This window comes from Alexandromys fortis, unplaced genomic scaffold, assembly GCF_014885135.2.
Source record: "Alexandromys fortis isolate MF-2015 unplaced genomic scaffold, M_Fortis_MF-2015_v1.1 scaffold_122, whole genome shotgun sequence".
Classification (NCBI taxonomy): Eukaryota; Metazoa; Chordata; class Mammalia; order Rodentia; family Cricetidae; genus Alexandromys; species Alexandromys fortis.
In genome coordinates, this window is record NW_026068004.1 from 2,789,511 (window position 1) to 2,803,249 (window position 13,739).

The 13,739-nt window shown below is 47.6% G+C and overlaps 1 protein-coding gene across 1 annotated transcript in view; it reads right to left on the bottom strand.

The window, feature by feature from the left end:
- Nucleotides 1-12,965: 12,965 nt before the first annotated feature.
- Nucleotides 12,966-13,739, bottom strand: part of Foxj3 (forkhead box J3) — an 821,428-nt gene continuing 820,654 nt past the window's right edge. The window contains exon 14 of the transcript XR_007595256.1: nt 12,966-13,056. The gene's annotated coding sequence lies outside the window, so the exon portion shown is untranslated. The remainder of the gene's footprint in view (nt 13,057-13,739) is intronic.

Sequence of the window (13,739 nt, forward strand, 5' to 3'; positions counted from 1 at the left end):
AGCTCTTGGGGTTGCAAGATTCTGAGCTACACAAGTAGCATTCCTGTCTCCAGATATTACATAGCAGAGTGCGGAACTCTTCAGCTTCCAAGACCTTATTTCTCTCTCTCTCTCTCTCTCTCTCTCTCTCTCTCTCTCTCTCTCTCTCTCTCTCCAAGATAGGGGGCCTGGCTTCACTCACCCTTAGCTAGCATGTGGCAGGCATTCTAGAAATAGAGGTGGAATTTTTATCTTTTTTTGGAGGGAGGTCTAACCTTTGCTGTGTGTAGCTGAGGTGTCCTTTGATATGACAGAGAGGACAATGTCTAGCCCATATTTCCTATTGATTCCATTCTCTGGAGCACCCTGAGACGTAGGGTTTATATTCAGTATTCCAATTCAAACTTTATGCTTTATGGGAACTATTTAGCATGCTTCCAGCACAGTCAGAGACAGTTCCCGTGACACTGAGAAGAACCACTAGCAAGGATGACCTAGCTGAGGAAAGAGCATGTGCTCAGCACTCTGTGAACGAGTTGGATTTCACAGCACTCTGCTTGGTGTTCTCAAGTCTCTAAGATGAGAGATAGTTTTATAGAGGGGACAACAAAGCCCTGAAGAGGTTAGGGGGCTTATTTTTTATTACACACATCGTATCAACTAGATCCAGGCTCTAACTCAGTTTTTCCAACTTGAAAGTTTAACCAGTTGAGAATCCACTATGCATTTCCATCTGTTAATAGATTCTGTCAGAAGATCTAGTAGGAACACACCCAGAAATTTTTGGAGGTGACGTGGGTGGGAGTCTGTCTGATTCCAATGTCTATGCATCATTGAGGTTCTAACATTACCTCAGAGGCATAGAACCAAGATGCGGGGGTCTGGCTTCACCCCACCCTCAGCTAGCATGTCCTCAGCCACCATATGGCAGAAAATCAGGAAACAGAAGTGAAATCTTCTGTTTATCTTCTTTGAGGGTCTATCCTTGGCTGTGTGTATTTGAGGTGTCCCTTGGTATGACAGAGAGGATTAAAACAGTTGTGACAATCACACTCTGAAGCCAAAGCATCATCTCAGGAGCCCTGATGGAAAATGCAGATTCCAGGGTCTCCCTCACCAACTCCTGACTCCGTACAGTCCAGTGTGCATTTTCAACAAGATCCTCTGGTCGCCCTGACACAAGTAGTCACAGATCATATAAATATTAATGGCAAAAATCACAGTTTGCCTGTTCTCTGACAGGAGATGTTCCCTAACATGCTTATCGTCCCTTCTCCTCGTGGAGAGAAGAAGCCTATGGTGTGCTGGCAAGTGCTTGAAAATTAAAATCTTTAATAACTCGAAGTGAAAAAAAGAAAAAAATCCTCTCTGTAGCATTTCCTAAGATTGGCAGCATAAATTCATACACCAAAGGCTGGCATAACTACCGCTGGGTCACCCCTTAACACAGGCTCATCCTTGCTCCTTGAAAATTAGAAGATGCTGGCTTCCCACCCATCAGATGGAAGTCCAGAGAGAAAGAAGATTCACCTGCTCTGGCCCCAGTTTCTTCGCAAAATTAGACTTCGTGACAGGCAAGTGTGCTTTCCTCGGAACGGACGTTCCATCTTAGTCTGTGGGTTATGTCTGGGGTAGAGGAGGCTGCGTTGAGGCAGTGGAGTTTCCTGTACAGGTGGTCTTGCTCTGCTCATCCCTGCTTCCTGGGAAAGGCAGGGTGCCTACAGCCTGGGTAGGCCAGCCAGGGGATGAGGGGACAGTTCTGCTTCACAGCCCCACCACACTCACCTCTGTGGGCTTGTTTCCTTGTCTTCAAACTGGGAGCCATAGTGCTGTACCTGCAGGGGGCCTGTGGGGAATGAACTAAAGACTGGCATCCAGCCAGGTTTCTACAGATACTTCTCTTTCCTTGTCCTCATTTCGTTCCCTGACCATGAAAGCTCCTGCCCAAATTTTACAGGGGCCCAGTTTCCCTTGTTCCCAGGGTAGTAAGTCACCCACTGTATAATTTAAAGAAAAGATCTTGTGACAGAAACTGTGTGCGTGTGTGTGTCTGTTTCTCCATTATTACATAGTCCAAGCTGAGCTTCCACCATTTACATCTTTGTGAACATCCTACAACAAGGCTCCCCAGAAACACATCCTGGACGCAAAACTGAGTGACCCAACACTGTTCCAAGGCCGTGGCACACCATGGGAGCCTGTGCTGGCAGTGGGCAGGGACAACTCTGCAGGTAGTGGTCTTTTTCATTCATATTAAAAGAGGGAAGAATGAAGCAGGGCCAAGGCTGTAATTGGTAGAGTACTTGGGACTCTACCAATTGTTGCTCGAGGGAGGGGGGGGTGTTTAACCATTTTAATGATTTTACCCAGTGTTCTTCTTCTTTTTTTTTTTTTTTTGGTTTTTCGAGACAGGGTTTCTCTGTGGTTTTGGAGCCTGTCCTGGAACTAGCTCTTGTAGACCAGGCTGGTCTCAAACTCACAGAGATCCGCCTGCCTCTGCCTCCCAAGTGCTGGGATTAAAGGCGTGCGCCACCACCGCCCGGCTTACCCAGTGTTCTTGACTGTTAGGACTCAGGTGCAGTTACAGGGTGGTGTATTTTTGTTTCCACGTCTTGGAATGACAGCTATCTTGTCTGGCCTAGTGTTCTGAGAACTCCCGAGTATTCCACAGAATTCCACAGCCTAGCTATGAGTGCTGGGCCCGTAAACTGCTGACATGGCGGCCTTTTCCTCCTTCTTCACACACCAGCTGAGGCCTTAGGCACAATTACACACCTCACTACACCTCACCCCCATGACAGCTCTGAGCAGCACCTTTGTCTCTGTTTTATGAATAGAACCCTAAAAGATGAATGGCTTTTCCAGTTCCCCCAGTCCAACAAGAGGCGGTGTCCAGCCAGATGTGGTGATGCACGCACCTTTAGTCCCAGCTCTTAGGAGTCTCTGGCAGGTAAGGCAGGTAGATTTCTGTGAATCTGAGGCCAGGTCAGTTACATAGTGAAACCCTGTATGCTACAAAAACAGTGCCAGGGGACATGTTCCTCGAGAGTCCAGGAGGACCCGAAATCTTCTCTCCTTGTCTGTAAGTGATGCTGCAGCTGCCTGGGCTGGCCCACCCTGTCCAGGCCTCGATTCCTAGCAGTGAGTCAAGGCTGCTCATTCGTCAGCACGGCTCTGTGCTATTGAGAGAGTGGTGGTCTTGAGTTACAGGCTTGCCAGTGACTCCCCAATGTGACCTGGAAGGGGTGAATCTCCCACCTTAGGCCTCAGGGTCTTACCTTCTATCCCCCCCCCCACACTTCTTTCCTTTCCTCTTCTTTTTCTTCCTCCCCAGTACAGGATGGAATGTCAGGTCTCCAACTTGCTAGGAAAGCGCTGTGCCAGGTAATTATGTCCCCAGCCCCTACATTCCTGGGGGAGTGCTCCCAAAGCCCCTCCCCCAGGAAACCTGAGCATAAGTGGTTGGGTAGGTGAGGGAGTGTGGTGTGTAGATGAGCGGCTGTCTGGCAGAAACAGCTTTCTGAATGAGGACTGGGTTATTTTTTTCTGTTTTCCTCACGTGGATGGTTCTATGCTCCACTCCCCCCCACTCCTCCCCTGAGTTCCTCCCTCTGGTGTTTCTGGCCTCTCCCTGACTAGGGCTCTGTGTCTCTTGAGCTCTCCTGGCCCAGTCACCCAGCAGCAACAGCTGACACACAGTGTTTCCCAGTAGCAGAGCCCCATCGTCTCAGCTTCGTTTCCAGGCGTTTTGCCCTTGGGTGATGGCCAATTCCAGTCACTGCTCCCAGAAGCCTCCTCCAGGGTCTCCATCTCTGCCTGCCCAAGTTACAAGGCAAGGCTGTCTCAGGGCCCTGTCCGCAGAGGACCTTGATGCTTGCCTTAGAAATGACCCTTTCCAACGGCCTCCGGCTCAGAGAGGGGACACAGTTTCCCCACAGTCACACAGCAACTTGGCATGAGGTACGAGCAGAAGCCAGGCATCCTGGTTGCTAGCTAGCCCTCCCTCCCTCTTCTGGCAAGGCTAGATTTGTGTAAAGTCCATGACTTCTGGCATGTTTGATTGGCTGATTTGTTGAGCAGCATTGTGTGCCTGGTCCTGGAGACAGGAAGAAAAAAAGCCTTGTCTATGTGTGTAGAGGATACTTGTCAAGTTAGGGAGGCAAATAGATACAAATGACATCATAAGTTCTCTAAGTAAACACAGCTAAGCAGACAATCCTGCCAGCAGATGATCTGAGAGAAAGGAACTACTAAGAATGTGGGGATAATCATGGTGTCTGCACTGGGTCTTAAAGTCTGAGTTCACCTTGCTATCTCAGATGCCATGACTGTGTGGGTACGGGTCAGAAGAAGGCTATAGTTGGGGCACCTGCTGAGCAAAGGAAATCTCCAAGCATGCAGTGGCCATGGTGTGAATATGAGCTCACAGAATTCTTGCAAACCTCCAGTTCCTATTTATCCCATCTCAGGTGCTTTCTGGTTTCTGCAGGAGGATGCTCATCAACCTATGGAGCCAGAGCTGCTCTATGCAGCCATCAGCTATAAGGGACTATTCAAGTTTAAATTAGTTAAAAGCAAATAAAATCGAACTGACCACTGTTAAAATGCTCCAGAGCGCTGGTGCTTCCTGACCGCTATACAGTGCAGTGTAGACACCAGATCTCATGTCTTCCTGACCACTGTACAGTGCAGTGTAGATGCCAGATCTCACACCTTCCTGACCACTGTACAGTGCAGCGTAGATGCCAGATCTCATGTCTTCCTGACCACTGTGCAGTGCAATGTAGACACCAGATCTCATGTCTTCCTGACCACTGTGCAGTGCAGTGTAGAAACCAGATCCACATCTTCCTGACCTCTATACACTGCAGCACAGATGCCAGATCTCACATCTTTCTGACCACAGTGTGGTGCAGCATAGACCCCAGATCTCACGTCTTTCTGACCACTGTACAGTGCAGTGTAGACACCAGCTCCACATCTTCCTGACCACTGTAAGGTGTAGCATAGACACCAGATCTCACGTCTTTCTGACCACTGTACAGTGCAGTGTAGACACCAGCTCCACATCTTCCTGACCACTGTAAGGTGTAGCATAGACACCAGATCTCACATCTTCCTGGCCACTGCACAGCACAGCATAGACGCCAGATCTCACATCTTCCAAGGAAGTTCTGCTCTCCTAAGCTGCTCTGAAGCCTGAAACTCTGAGGGAAGAGGCTGTGTTCCTACACATGGCAAGGTGTCCAGCAACCCCACCTGGGAGTTCATGGGAAAACCTCAAAATAGGGTAGAGAAAATAATCACCATTCCACAGAGTTGGTATTAATAGTGTACTTTTGTCCTGTGTATGTATTCATTCATGTGTGTGGAGGTTTCTATGTGTGAATGCGTTCATGTCTGTGAAGGCTCCTGTGCGTGAATAGGTTCATGTATGTGGAGGCTTCTGTGTTTGTGTGGGTTCATGTGTGTGAGGCCATGGGACAGACTGAGGGACTCCTCTTCAGGCCCTATCTGCCGTTTTTCATCTTTTCTCTTTGTAGTATTATCATTTGTAGCAGCATCTTGAGACAGGAACTCCTGATGGCCAGGAGCTTGCCAAGTGGGCTAGGCTAGCTGGTCAGCAAGCTCCACCCACCTATCTCCAGCTCCCTAGAACCACACTGCTCATACTTATCTGGGTTCTGAAGATGGAACTTAGGTCCTTGTGATTTCAACGCAGGTACCTTACCAGCTAAATCATCTCCCTAGCCTGGCACCTGTCATTTGTAACCCAGGAAAGGCCTGGTATTTTTTCCCTTTGCCAATACATGCTGTATTTTGACTTACCTATGTGAAAACCTACTTAGAACCTGGCTCATATTAGGGCCGTCTGTGAGTACTGGCTGGTCTAGTCCCCAGCATCACAAACTGTACCCCATAGTAGCCTGGTTTAGGACCCGAGTCTGCATATTATAGCCATGGAACTTAGGATAGAACAATGCTCTTTGGATTCACTTCGCCTTAGAAATGTCAAATTTTATTGACATTGTAAATCTGGGTGATCAATGCGGAATGCATGTGTCAGACAAATGATTCTAACAGCTGCTTTGTCTGCAGCTCTGTGTGTGATGGTGCCGCAGACTTACCTTACAGGAGTTAACACAGTCCTGTATGTAATGCTCCAGGCTTTCACATGATCGGATTTGGGGGCTTAACAAAAAGAATTAGGAGGTGTACGAGTCAATATATTTTAAAAGATGAACACAAATTGGCACCTATTACGAACCAAACAGCTTGCAGAGGTGCTTATAAATGCGTACTTTCATATTCTTATTTTGAAGAGAGGAAAATGTAGCCAAGATGAATAACTTGCCCACAGTGGTACAGCTATTCAATGACAAATCCGGGGCTCGTGCTGGCAATAGCCTTGGAGGCCACTCACTTAACTATTTTATGTTAGTGTTAACGGGAACCTTTGAGACCCCCTTACTCAATTCTTTTTTCCCTGGTGCCGCTGAAGTCCACTGAGGGTCACTAAGATTACTTAGCCAGTTCTTATGACAGAACTTGACCCTGGGTGTGGGTTTCCTGGCCCTCCTCAGTGGCCTCTTTGCTTCATGACTTTAAAAGAGTCTAATGCACAGGACGGCCCACAGAGCATCCCAATGCCTAGTTTGTGCTAAATGCAGCTGTGGAAAACAAATCCTTGGACTTGGGCCAGAGAAACAACTCACCGAGTAAAGGGTAAAGGCTCCTGCCAGCGGGCCAGAAGATCTGAGTTCCACCCCTGAGCCCTCAACATAGGAGAGAACTGACTTCTGCAAGCTGTCCTTTGGCTTCCGCATGTGTGCTGCACTTGTGCATGCAAACACACACACACACACACACACACCAGACACAAATAAATAAAGAAAAACCAAATAAACTTTTTAGAGCCTTGCACTTGCAGAAACAGGCTCTGAAACTAAATCTTACCTCTATTTCTCATCTTAGAAACCTCAAGTGAACACCATTTTCTGTGTTTCCGCCTCCATTTTTCCAGATAAGGAATAAGGACACACAGAACTTAAGGACCCGAAAGGGTGTAATGTTGAAGACACAGGTCCCTACCTTCTGCTCTCTGTCCTCAGGACGCACAGGGAGGCTGGCACATGGCAGGGGCTGGAGGGCAGCAGAGAGTAGTTGTTTACAGGCCAGACAGTGAATGTTAAGACAGTTAATGTGTCCTTGGCTCCATGTAGCAGGGGAGCTCTTCTTTTTTTTTTTTTTTTTTCGAGACAGGGTTTTTCTATGGCTTTGGAGCCTGTCCTGGAACTAGCTCTGTAGACCAGGATGGTCTCGAGAGAGGAGCTCTTCTTAAGGCCATTTTGGGATCAAGCAATCCTCCCCAGAAAGATTGTCCTGCAGAGACAAATGGTGGACACTAGGGGGCGGTAGAGACCTTCCAGGAAGGGGAGAGGCCAGGCAGCTGGGAAATCTGTAGCCAGAGGTCTCACTCTTGTTACTTCCAAGAAAGGAAGGGCTCTGGAGACTGTGGGTCAGGTCATCCTGCTCCTGGGAAGGGGAGGCACACTTTTGGCAGACGGCATTCACAGCCGTCCTCTCAGGTCTAGCTCTGGATTACCCCGAGTGGGAGAAGTTAAATCATTTCCCACAGGGATACAGTTGAGAGTTGGCTCCAACGAACTCCACCGCTTCCAAGTCCTGCCTCATCCCAGAGAGTAAGCGCCTTCCAGCCAGTGACTCACTCTTACAACACAGCCTAGTGCTTGCAGCTGTTGAAAGTGGGCGCTCTGGTTTGTAGAGTTTAAGGGTGATGGTGTTCTCTCTCTGGGGCGGCTGATTTCAGTCTTCCAGGGGACATCGCCGAGCTCAGAACTGAGAGGTGGGCAGTTGTGCTCAGGAGTCTGAGGGGCTCCAGTGCAGGGCTGTACCGAGGGTCCGCATGCAGAATGAAGAAACGTGGTCCTGGACGGCTTCTGACGGCTTCTTCAGGCCAAGTGTGGGTTTACTTTTCTTTTTCGTGTTCATCCTTGAGTATGCATTTAAAATCCTCCTTTAATCTTGGCAAAGTCTTAGTCTTTGCTGCTTTAATCTTGCTTCTCTGGCAGCCCCTCTGTTCTGGAACCTCTCCACGCACCTGTCAATCTGTGTATCTGAGCTGCTCGGGCCATACAATGCCACTTGCCTCCCAGGAGCCAGCCTCCCTTTTCCTTAACAAATAAAAACTCTGTCTTTTAATTAGACACAACATTTCTCCAAATAAAGACCACACTTTGGAGGCTTCCAATGAAATATTTGTGGGCAAGAAATAGTTCTAGACTGAATACAGACAGGAACCTTGTGGGAGCATCTTTAATGTGAAGGAAGGTGCCAGTCCTTGGCTTGGTCCTCTCTTATCTGTTTGAAAGATGCATGAAAAGGCTGTCATTGGGGCAGCCTTTATGGTCCGTGAGGTGCATGCATTAGAAGACTTTATGCAATTGTCTTAGTCTTCAACTATACAAGGCCAGAGCACTCCAGGAGAAAGTTGCATCTTGGTTAAGCTGTGGTTCATTTTCTTTTTGTCTCTATTTCAGTTTCCAAAAGCAAATCCTGGGACAAGGATTTGCATGTAAGTGGTTTATTCAAGGGATGAACATGGGAAACACAGCTAAGAGGCCCCATAAGACAGGAAAAAAAAAAAAGACTAACAAAAGACATGAGCAAGTTGTTGCCTGATACAACTGAGATTGTAATCTGCCAAGATAAGGAACATCTTAGTTAGGGTTTCTATTGCTGTGAGGAGACGCCATGGCCACAGTAACTCTTTTAACAGAAAACTTTTAAATGGGGCTGGCTTACGATTTCAGAGGTTTAGTCCATTATCATCATGACTGGAAACATGGTGGTGTGTAGGAAGACATGGGGCTGGAGAAGTGGCTGAGAGTTCTACATCCAGATCAGCAGGCAGCAGGAAGAGAGACTGACACTGGGCCTGGCTTGAACATTTGAAACCTGAAAGCTCACCCCCAGTGACACCCTTTCTCTAACAAGGCCACTGTAGGTGGAAACTGCTCGCTTGTTTCCCGACTGCTCAGACCCGAATAATCACACAGAAACTACATTAATTACAACACTGTTTGGCCTATTAGCTCTGGCTTTTTATTAACTTACTCTTACATATTAAATTAACCCATTTCTATTATTCTGTGTATTGCCACGAGGTTGCTCCTACTAGGTAAGGTTATGTTCTCGTGTCTTTCTCTTTTGGCAGCTACATGGTGTCTCTTTAACTCCACCTACTCTCTCTCTGTATCTCTTCCAGCAGCTTTATCCATTAGCCAATAAAAGCAACACATATACAGAAGGATATCCCATATAGGCCATACCTACTCCAACAAGGCCACAAATCCTAAACCTTTCAAATAATGATGCCATTCCCTATGAGTCTATGGGGGCCATTTTCATTCAAACCACTACAAGGAGCCAGTACCAAATGGGCTCCATAATTTATCCACCAGTTCAAAGGAAGCCAGAGCATCAAGCCATGAGGTGATGTCCTCTGCTGGCCCAACAGCTTTTCTGCTGTCTGCTTTTGTGCTCTGTCCCTTTAAAAACTGAGCATGGCTTTGTGGTCAGAGACGCTGCCCCAAATGATTACTCGCGTCCCTTGGGGGAATGTGGGCTGGGCACTGACACTACTACCTGCCAACCTTCCCTAGAATAGTCTTTATTTCCTATGCATCCTATAATTTGACTCTTGCTGCATCCTGGGTGAAATCTCCAATTCTTTATTTATTTTATTTATTTTGTATACAATATTCTGTCTGTATGTATGCCTGCAGGCCAGAAGAGGGCACCAGACCTTATTACAGATGGTTGTGAGCCACCATGTGGTTGCTGGGAATTGAGCTCAGGACCTTTGGAAGAGCAGACAATGCTCTTAACTGCTGAGCCATCTTTCCAGCCTGAAATCTCCAATTCTTGCCTCTAAATATTTAATTCTACCTTTTACCACATCCAATCAGATTTATTCTGTCTCCTGAGGTTATCTCAATAATGTACAAACATGTACTATTTCTTACTGTCGGTGTTTTAAAATGTTAAATGTTTAAAATGCTTACTGTTTACCCATCTTTATCATCTACTATTATTATTATAATGAATGTTATTACTGACTTTTTATAGTGCGTGTGTATGTGTGTGTTTATGCCATAGCATGCTTGTGGAGATCTGACGACAGCTTATAGGAGTTGATCCTCTTCTTCCATGTGCGTTTGCGAGTGTCAAATTCCGGTGACCAGGCACTTGGCAGCATGCCTCCGACTGAGCCATCTCACAGTCTCTATTTGGGACTTCAAGGAGCTTGAGCATTAATTCTGAAGTTGTCTTCATATAATCCCATGACTTACTTTTTGTCTGTAATGAAGTCATTCCCAAGCCATTGATTTTGTTTTCCCCTTTGTTCTGGAATTTACTTTTACAGTTTTTCTGTAGTGGGATTAATGTTCTGTGGATGGCGGATCCTTTCTGCACTCCTGGGTCTCTTCCAGTTTCTTCCGGAATCAGGTTTTAAACAGATGGCTCAATATTCTTGTCCTGGGGTGAGAGTGGGGACTTCACACACCTGTACCAGAGCAGGTGTGAGCTTTGTACAGTCTCACGCGTTAGCTCACACAGCCTCCTTGGCCATAAGGAACAGGTGCCTGGAGAGTCCCCTGCTGCTGGAGTCCCACCCTGGCTGAGGTTCATTCCCCGTGTTTCTGGTCCACAGAAAAGTTTGGCGTAGGACTGCAAACATGAATTTGCAGTGCCTTCTTAACCAGAAGTTTTTGTTACTTATTTATTTATTTATTAAAGATTTCTGTCTCTTCCCCACCACCGCCTCCCCTTTCCCTCCCCCACCCCCAATCAAGTCCCCCACCCTCGTCAGCCCAAAAAGCAATCAGGGTTCCCTGCCCTGTGGGAAGTCCAAGGACCACCCACCTCCATCCAGGTCTAGTAAGGTGAGCATCCACGAAACTGCCTAGGCTCCCACGAAACCAATAGGTACAGTAGGATCAAAAACCCATTGCCATTGTAACCAGAAGTTTTTGAATTCCTTTATCTGTACAGGGAAGACACCCCTGGCTAAGGGTAGGGTTGTCCCAGGAGTCAGCATGCAGATTCAGGGAACAAAGGGTCCTTCTTCTAGAAATGTCTGTCGTACTACCTGAGAAGACAAGTCTGTTGTGCATTTGAACCACTAGACCCCCAGGTTTGCCGTTCATTGCACCCCACCTCTTCATAGTGATCCTAGCCTGGGGTTCTCCTCTGCACTCCACCTCAAGGTCTCCTCTCGCTGGGGCTTTAGGTGTCCGTGGCCGTATTTGCATTTCAAGAAGGAACTCAGGAGGATGTTTCCGTCTTTCAAAGGTGCAGGAACAGAAAGTAAGTGGCGGGCTGACAGGCTGTGTGTGGGGTTGATTGGCTGGGTCAGCGCCATCACACCTGGCTGGCCCGCGAGCCTCCTGACAACAAGAGCTGTCCAGCACTGGGTGGGCTGCTGTCACTGGAGGAACTCAAGCGGTGGACAGCTGACCTTCCCCCAAGCCTGGGGGCCCTAGGTAGAGGGAAGCTTAAGGCAAGAGTGAGAAGCGGAGGAACAGCTCTGTGATAGAAATGGGTGCCATGAGATGTCATGAATGCAGCTGCTGTTCCCGGAGTCTGTGCTACTCCCCAGAGCTGGCCACACTCCCCATGGTGATAAATTTCTAAAAGGAAGGCCTGAGAACTTGGGGGCACAGGCTTCCTGTTCTGGTGGGGGTCTCTTCTGTGAATAAAAGAATTGTCCTTGATGCTGGGCAGTGGTGGTGGCACACACCTTTAATCCCAGCACTCTGAAGGCAGAGGCAGGCGGATCTCTAAGTTTGAGGTCAGCCTGGTCTACAGAGCAAGTTCCAGGACAGGCTCTAAAGCTACATAGAGAAACCCTGTCTCAAAAAACAAAAGAAAGAAATGCCCTTGAACGTGGTGGCTTGGAGACTCTCTGCTGGTGGCACTGCAGAGCTTCCATGCTGCCCAGGGTCCTCAGTCAACCCACCACGTCTGCCTACCTGTGTGGCCACTCTTGACAGGTGACTCTCCTGCCATCATTAGTGTACTCCCAAACAACAACCGCAAAACATGTTTCTGGTACATTAGACCGTATTTAGGGAATTTCCTAAGTCACTTCAGATGCAACTATCCTGCTTGGTCCCAGCAGGTGAAAATAAGGCACTCTCAGGCCAGGGCAGCTGTCATGGCTGAGGGAGGTCCTGAGCACTGAAGGGCCTCATTTCTACTGAGCATCATGCTCTTCGCAAGTGCTGTGTCTTCTAATCTATAGAACAACCCACTTTGCAGATAAGGAAGGGCCCAGGGAGTCAGAGTGACCTGCCCCAAATCACACAGCTAAGAGGTAGAATGCCCTTTCTTCTCAGCCGCTTTCTTTCCAACTTCTCCCAATTGGTTTCTGCTTCAATGTCTCTTCCTGGGTGAAATTCTGCTAATGTGAGAAGCTCTGTGTGGATTGTAACCCTTAGGTCCCAGCAAGATATATTTTAACTTTCACCCATGTGGCGATTAATATCTTAGGATAACTTTTCTGATTATAAAATAGGATATGTTCTATTTTTGGTGAGTTTTTAGTTTAAAATAATTAGACATTCACAGGAAGTTGTCAAATGTGTACAAAGAGGTCCCTTGACTCTTTGCCCAGTTCCCCTGAAGGCTCAAATTAAAATCAGGAACCCAACATCTACACAATGTGTGTGTGTGTTATGTCATTTGATCACATACATAGATGTGCGCAGTCACTACTGCCAGCGGGATACGGAGCCATTCAAGTGCTGCACAGGTCCCCCGTGTGCTACACACACAGCCTCACCACCTCCTCTCTCTCTCTCTCTCTCTCTCTCTCTCTCTCTCTCTCTCTCTCTCTCACACACACACACACACACACACACACACACACACACACACACACACCCCCCCCCCCCCCCCTCTCTCTCTCTCTCTCTCTCTCTCTCTCTCTCTCTCTCTCTCTCTCACACACACACACACACACACACACACACACACACACACACACACCTTCCCTGGCAATCACTAGTCTGCTCCTCAACTCTATAATTTTGTCATTTCTGGAATGCTATAGAAATTGGACAGTACCATATGTAGCCTTTAGAGACTGTCTTTCCTCACGCGCCCTGCAATCTACTCAAGTTGTTAGGCGGATTAACGTACTCCTTTCGGTTCTTAAGCAGTATTCCATGAGAATACTTTACAGAAAGTACTTAGAAACACACACACACAAACACACACACAGAGCACAGCACAGCACAGAACAGTGTAAGAAAACAATTCCAAGCCTTCAGGATGGAGGAGGAGGTCTGTTGGTTCCCCCTCTTGACCAGGCTGGGTCAGAACCATCCTGGGCTGCTGTGCTGACTCTCTGCAGACAGATAGCAAACGCAGGCCAGGTGCAAGGCTATTCTACTCACCCACTGCTCCCAACATGCTCCTCACTGAGACTCCCTCTGGCTGCTACCGCTTCCCTCTGCAACTGTCCACTCCTCCCACTTTTTTCTTACCCTGTGTGTGTCTATCTGTATCCTCTTGCCCTGTGTGTATCTATCTGTATCCTCTTGCCCTGTGTGTATCTATCTGTATCCTCTTGCCCTGTGTGTATCTATCTGTATCCTCTTGCCCTGTGAGTATCTATCTGTATCTTCTTGCCCTGTGCATGTGTCTATCTGTATACTCTTGCCCTGTGT